The sequence below is a fragment of the Gossypium hirsutum genome, chromosome A03, assembly GCF_007990345.1.
Source record: "Gossypium hirsutum isolate 1008001.06 chromosome A03, Gossypium_hirsutum_v2.1, whole genome shotgun sequence".
Lineage (NCBI taxonomy): Eukaryota > Viridiplantae > Streptophyta > Magnoliopsida > Malvales > Malvaceae > Gossypium > Gossypium hirsutum.
This window is the reverse complement of record NC_053426.1, coordinates 94359676-94366357: the sequence shown is the minus strand read 5'-3', so window position 1 is coordinate 94366357 and position 6682 is coordinate 94359676.

Below are 6682 nucleotides of genomic sequence, written 5' to 3'. Positions count from 1 at the left end.
TATTAGGATACACATGGATGCTCTTCCAGTTCTATTTCTATCCATATCCAACATCCGTCGTGCCACTCCACATGTCTTTGTTTATTCCGCTCATTGAACCTGCTCTTTCGTCCTACATTTATCACCAAGAACACCTTTCACAAATTAAAGTGATTAGTCACATTCACAAATATTTTATAATCTAGTGGCCTTAAATGCTTCTTATAATCCCTATTTGGTGGAGTATTCTTGTGATAGGCTTCATTTTCACCATTGATTTTACTTTTCTCAAAATTATTTATACTTCTTCTAGGATCTATAAAGAAATCTTTTAGAGACAAGGTTTCAAAGTTTACCTTGAAATCTAGAGTCGCATATTCATCCCACATCTTATACTTGCATAGCTCAGTTAATCCTTCTTCTAACATCTCTTATAGTTGATCGATACCTTTGTCATATTGTTCAAATAAGAAGTGGGTACTTTCTAGTTTCCCAAACTCTAGTCTCTTTTCTATTGGTAGGGCCATTTGAGTAGGAACTATTTTTAAATCACTGGAAGCTCTATCAACATGTATCGTCCCTAACTCGTTTAATATTGTGAAATTCCCTAGGCTTTTGAATTTTTGAGGTGCATAATAAAGTATTATCATTTTGCAAGATGTATCTATGTTGAATGGGTCCTACTTTTTGCAATTTTCAAGCTTTTTCTTAACCTAATTTGAAGGTTTCAGCAATTTTTCTATCAATTTCGTAAAATTTAACATCTCACAGAATAATTGATGTTGTTTATCCTTTGATAGTGATGAACCGGTGTTGTCAGGAGAGTAGCTTCAGTATTTTACTTGTTATTATATTCAACTGTTAGCTCTTCTATGGCCATTGTCTAGACTTGAATATCCATTTGCTACATTGTTTCCTCTTCGGATTCATTTGATTCCTATTTATGAATTTTCCAATTGAGGGATGCCTGGCTACTCAAGATTTCACCTTCCTAGAATACTGAAGCTGTCGGGTTCTTTTCTTTACCCTTGCTTTCACCTTAAGTTTGATCATACTCGTGGTAAAATATGTCTATACTTGTATTTCAGTTGTTATTCTACAAATTTGTCAAGACTTCACCTCTTAGCTAAATTAGTTCTAACATTAACAATCTCTGATTCTCCTAAATTTCCCATTCCTCATAGACCCTTTCTTTATAAGTTGCATCATTGTAATTTAATTCATCAACAGTTCACATGTAATCAATGTTGTCCATGATACTGCTGAACGAGTCTTAGTGGCTAATTTTGTAGGACTTTTTCCTCTTTTCAAGGGTATGTGTTGGAATCTTTTGAAGAGGATCAATGTGTTAGTAAAATGAAATAAATAAAGAAATATAAGAAATTAAAGATCATATTTATAATTCAAAAATTTTCTAATTATTTTATTTAAATGAAAAAATTAAAATCAATATGGTAACGTTGCCTGCCTAGCAATAGCGCCAACAACTTGACCTCCTCCGGACTTACTAACGTACTGAGTGTGAATACTACAACTAAATAAATGGAATTGAGGCGGTGATGTTCACAAGTATATGGGTCAAGTTGTAATATAGTTATTGTAATACCCTTTAACCCTTATCCATTTGAGGAATAGGGTTACAGAGCATTATTGAACATTTCCAAAAAAATACGAACAATTATATAATAATATAATATACACATCATAATTTAATCATAATGTCCCTTTATTGAGCCCTCGAGGCCGAAATCACGTGTTAGAAACAAATCGGGACTTAATCAGAAGTTTAGAAAATTTTTCGTGAAATTTCAAAAATTTTCCGAATTACAGGGCTCACACGCCCATGTGGCTCAAGGACACACCTGTGTGACCTTAAACATGTCCGTGATTTAGGTCGTGTCTGACTCCGTGTAACTCTCTGTGTAACACCCGTTACCCCTATCTGAAGCCAGGATAGGGTTTGAGGCGTTACCGGACTTAAACATTCATAAACATGCAAAATCGGGCCATAAAATTTTCGTCCAAATTAAAACTTTTCAAACACATGTATATCGTCCCTTATACGGGCCTTCGAGGCTTAAAACATACATTGGGGTGGTTCAGGACTAAATCGAGAACTTTCGATAAACTTTGGACAACTTAGCAATGTTGAACCGTGTGGTCACACACCCCCGTGCCATCAGCCCGTGTAACTCTCTATTTGTGACATCAGCAAAACAATTCGAACCACACAGCCAGGCCATACGCCCGTGTGCCAGGCCGTGTCCTCCACACGGCTGAGACACATGGCTGTGCCTCTGCTCGTGTGGCTAACACTTAGGCTATTTTCCAAGCCGTCATGTTTCCCATAAACCCTTACAACTTTATACACATCAAACTCACAACTCATGGCATCATTTTAGTGATTAAAAAACATTTATAAGACACATTCAACATTAGCTTGTTATTATACATATGTTCCACCTACTCATGATAAACTAGTCTAGCCACATTATTACACATTCATTTGACCTTGTCATCTCATTAATCACTTATACCATTAAACTATGGTTACTAACTTATACATCAAACATCCATGTTCAAGGCACTATCATCTTATTACCATATTACATGTTTAATTCATGGTCAAGACCACCTCGATTGGTCATAAAACATGCATTCAACACACATGACCTATTACCAACCATGCATGACAAACAAACATATTCATATCATCACATCATATGCATTAAAACGTAACATGATTAGCTAGACTTACAAACCATAATCAATATGAGCCACCTCTCATGGCCGTATACAATAGCTCGATATAGGCCAATACATTTAGCCAAATCATAATAACACATGTCATAGAACTAGATCCCTATACATGCCACTCACTTGATATTTCTAACATATCTATCAATACTCCAAATGTATTGGCTTGATAGTGTGATGCTACCTCCGACGATCTCCAACACTGAGCCAAACTGAAAACACTAAAAGAAATGAAAAGGAGGGAGTAAGCTTTACGCTTAGTAAGCTCGCATAAAAAATAATAAGCAATGTATTAACATGCTATTTTTCAATTCCTCTCTATTTATTCGAAGTCCAGTTAAGCTATTTTCTTGAGTCATGGTCACTAAATTATTTATATATGGAGCTACGAGACTCCAAATTAAGAACCAATAATTTTCCCAAAGACTAGACTCACATATATTCTTACCATAAAATTTTCAGAATTTTTGGTCAAGCCAATAAGTACAGCTTATTCTTTAAATTTACCCCTATATTGCTTTCCAACAGTTTCGACCCCTTTGTACTAAAAATTAATTATCTCTTCGTACAAGATTTGGATAATGTTCCAGTTTGTTTCTTTCGAAAATAGGCTAATTAAGTATTTTAAGAATATAAATTATAACCAATAATTATTCTTATAAAATTTTTAATGATTTTCCCAAATCAGAAAAGGGGATTTCGAAATCATTCTGACTCTGTCTCACCAAAATTCAAATATCTCATAATATGAAATTATTTTGCTTGCACCGTTTCCTTTATATAAAAATAGACTAAACAAGATTTTATTTCATAACTTATTCAAATTCTAATCTGATTTCCACCATTTTTGTTGATTTTTCAAAGTCACACAACTGCTGCTATCCAAAACTATTTTATTACTAAATTTCACTCTTTCATGTTTTCTTTTGTAGTAACTTTCATTGTAACACTTACTCCATATCAATCTTACCAAAGTTTGATCACATATCGATCACGTTGCTCATAAGTTTACACACATGAACCTTCACTTATTTCATCACATAGTCATGTTCATATGTATTTTCACTTTAGTAAATTTCCTGTTGAACTCATCAAAATAATAATAGATACCCAGTGGCCTGTACATATTACCACCCTTGTAACCAAAGCTCTTTGGTACACATAGCAGCATGCGCTTAGTACTACACATGCGATCTAACATTCTGGTACACGTAGTAGCCTGCACGTAGTACTACACACGTGATCGAAGATATCGGGTATGCATAGTAGCCTGCACTTAGTACTACACATGTGACCTAACAATCTGGTACACGTAGTAGCCTGCACTTAGTACTACACACGTGACCTAAAACCGTCTTAAACACATAGTAGCCTGCACATAGTACTACACATGTGTTCTCATAACGGATCATTCGCATCTTTTCTATTCTGAAGGCCCAATCGGGAAATTCTTCACTTTTCAACATTTTTCTAATTCATTCTTATCAATTTCGATTCGTAAATTACATCAAATGATCATTCTATAGGCAGCTACATCTCATATAATAACAAAAGATAATAACATAAAAAAATCGATATATTATTTACATACAAACTTACCTTCTTTTTCACTCTTTCACAAGTTATCCAACTTAATAAAACATCATGTTATATAAAATTCTCAATATATTCAGCTATTATATAGCAAGCCATCAATAATTGAACCATCCAACATTTCATATGCTACTAGTCATATATCATTGTTCTTACAATTTTTATATACCATTCTTTCATCACTTTTCAATATATTAAATCATGCCATTCGTGCAATAATAATATAAAATGTTCAATTCAAGCATAACATTACAATATTATTGACACACGAACTTACCTCGATGCGAGCACGGCTATATATTCCGATTTAGTCCATAATCTTATTCATTTCCAATCTATGTCTGAATCTCATTTTATTTGATCTATAATATCACATTTAGCTTACTAATTAGTCACATTATTCATATGGGTCCAAAAATCATATTTGTACAAATTTTCATTTTGACCCCTAAACTTTCACATATTTGCACTTTTGCCCTAAGGCTCGTAAAATGATTTTTATCCAATTTCCTTGCATTTTAAGCCTAGCCGAATCATTTTCATAACTATAGCAGCCTCTAATTTCCACTAAATCATACTTTTATGACAAATTTTGTAACTTTTGCAAAACGGCCCTTTTTGACAATTTCATCGAAAATCACTTAGTAAAAGTCATTTATTACACACCGAGCATTCATTTTCTAGCATTAGACATCAAAAAACATGCATGTCATCCATGGGTAAATTTTTAAACACAAACTCTAGCTCAAAATATTGGTAGAAATGAGAAGATATTGTTAAGAGGATTTTAAAAACGTAAAAATCATTAAAAACAAGGCTAGAACAGACTTACAATCGAGCTTGGAAGCTTGAAAAACCCTAGATATGTCTTATCCATGCAAGTTTTAGCCATGGGGTAGAATATGGACATAAATTGGCTTTTAATTTTAATTTTAATTCATTTTAATTACTAGATTACCAAAATGCCCCTAACTTAAAAATATTCTATTTCACCCATTCCATGTCCATTTTTGTCCAACAAATTATCCAATGTCTAATTACCATTTAAGGGCCTATAATTTAAAATTTCATAACAATTAGACACCTCTAACATGTATAACTCAACTTTTTCACTTTTTACAATTTAGTCCTTTTGACCAAATTGAATGCCCAAACGTCAAAATTTTCGAATGAAATTTTCAGGAAATCATCCCTTGAAATTTTAGACCATAAAAATATAATAAAAAAATTTTACTATGTCGAATTTGTGGTCCCGAAACCACTATTCCGACTAAGCCCTAATTCAGGATGTTACACTCTGACTTAGGCCACACGCCTATGTGCTAGGCCGTGTGCTTCACACAGCTAAGACACATGCCCGTGTCTCTCCCCGTGTGCAATTTCTTGGGCATTATTTTAAAATTTTAAGATGCAGGGGACACACGACCCATCGTCACGCCCATGTGTAAGCCGTGTGTCTCACACGGTCTGGTCACACGCCCGTGCTAGGTGATGTGGATGAGCCTTACACATTAAGTATACCAACCCTGCAAAACTTGAGCACCAAGCAATTCAAAAACCAATCGTTCAATCAATCCAAAATATATTCAAATACACCAAAAACATATAAAAACTATCAATCTATTGACCTATCTAATGTATTTTAATAAGTATTTCACATATATTATCCAAACCAATTCAATTTACTTCATTTAAGCTAAATCAAATTTCATACCAAAATATACTAATTTATAACCTTAACATAACACATAAACTTATATATATAAGTAACCAATAACATCTACTAACATATTTTACATTCATTTTTTTAAATGACAACTTAAACATTCCTAGGTACATGCCATTACCAAAAAGAAACATACTTCACCACTTTGAGTTTGGGATCGGCTTTGGATGCTGATTCAACGATCTGACTTTGATCTAACCTGTGTACGAAAACAAATCGTACGCTGAGTATAAACTTAGTGGTATTTCTATAATTCAAATAGTTATTAAACAAGAATTCTCAATATTTTTATATCTAAACACACATAACAAAAATCATTCAACAAATAATCAATTTTATAACACATCATTCATAACACTTTCAATTCTCATCTCCTACTATTTCAATCTCATAATTGATATTCAAATAACTTTTCTCAATAGGATACACATATCATTTTAATATATCAATAACCATTTCATGAACCCATTGGTTCATACATTTCAATTTCATAACTCAATTCAATATCCCAATCCAATTCATGCTCAAAATAATCCAATATCATTCATATTGCCAATTTATTTATTTACCCTATTAACAGGACTTGGACTTTGGCGGGTACACGGATCCAACCAAAACACACCAGTA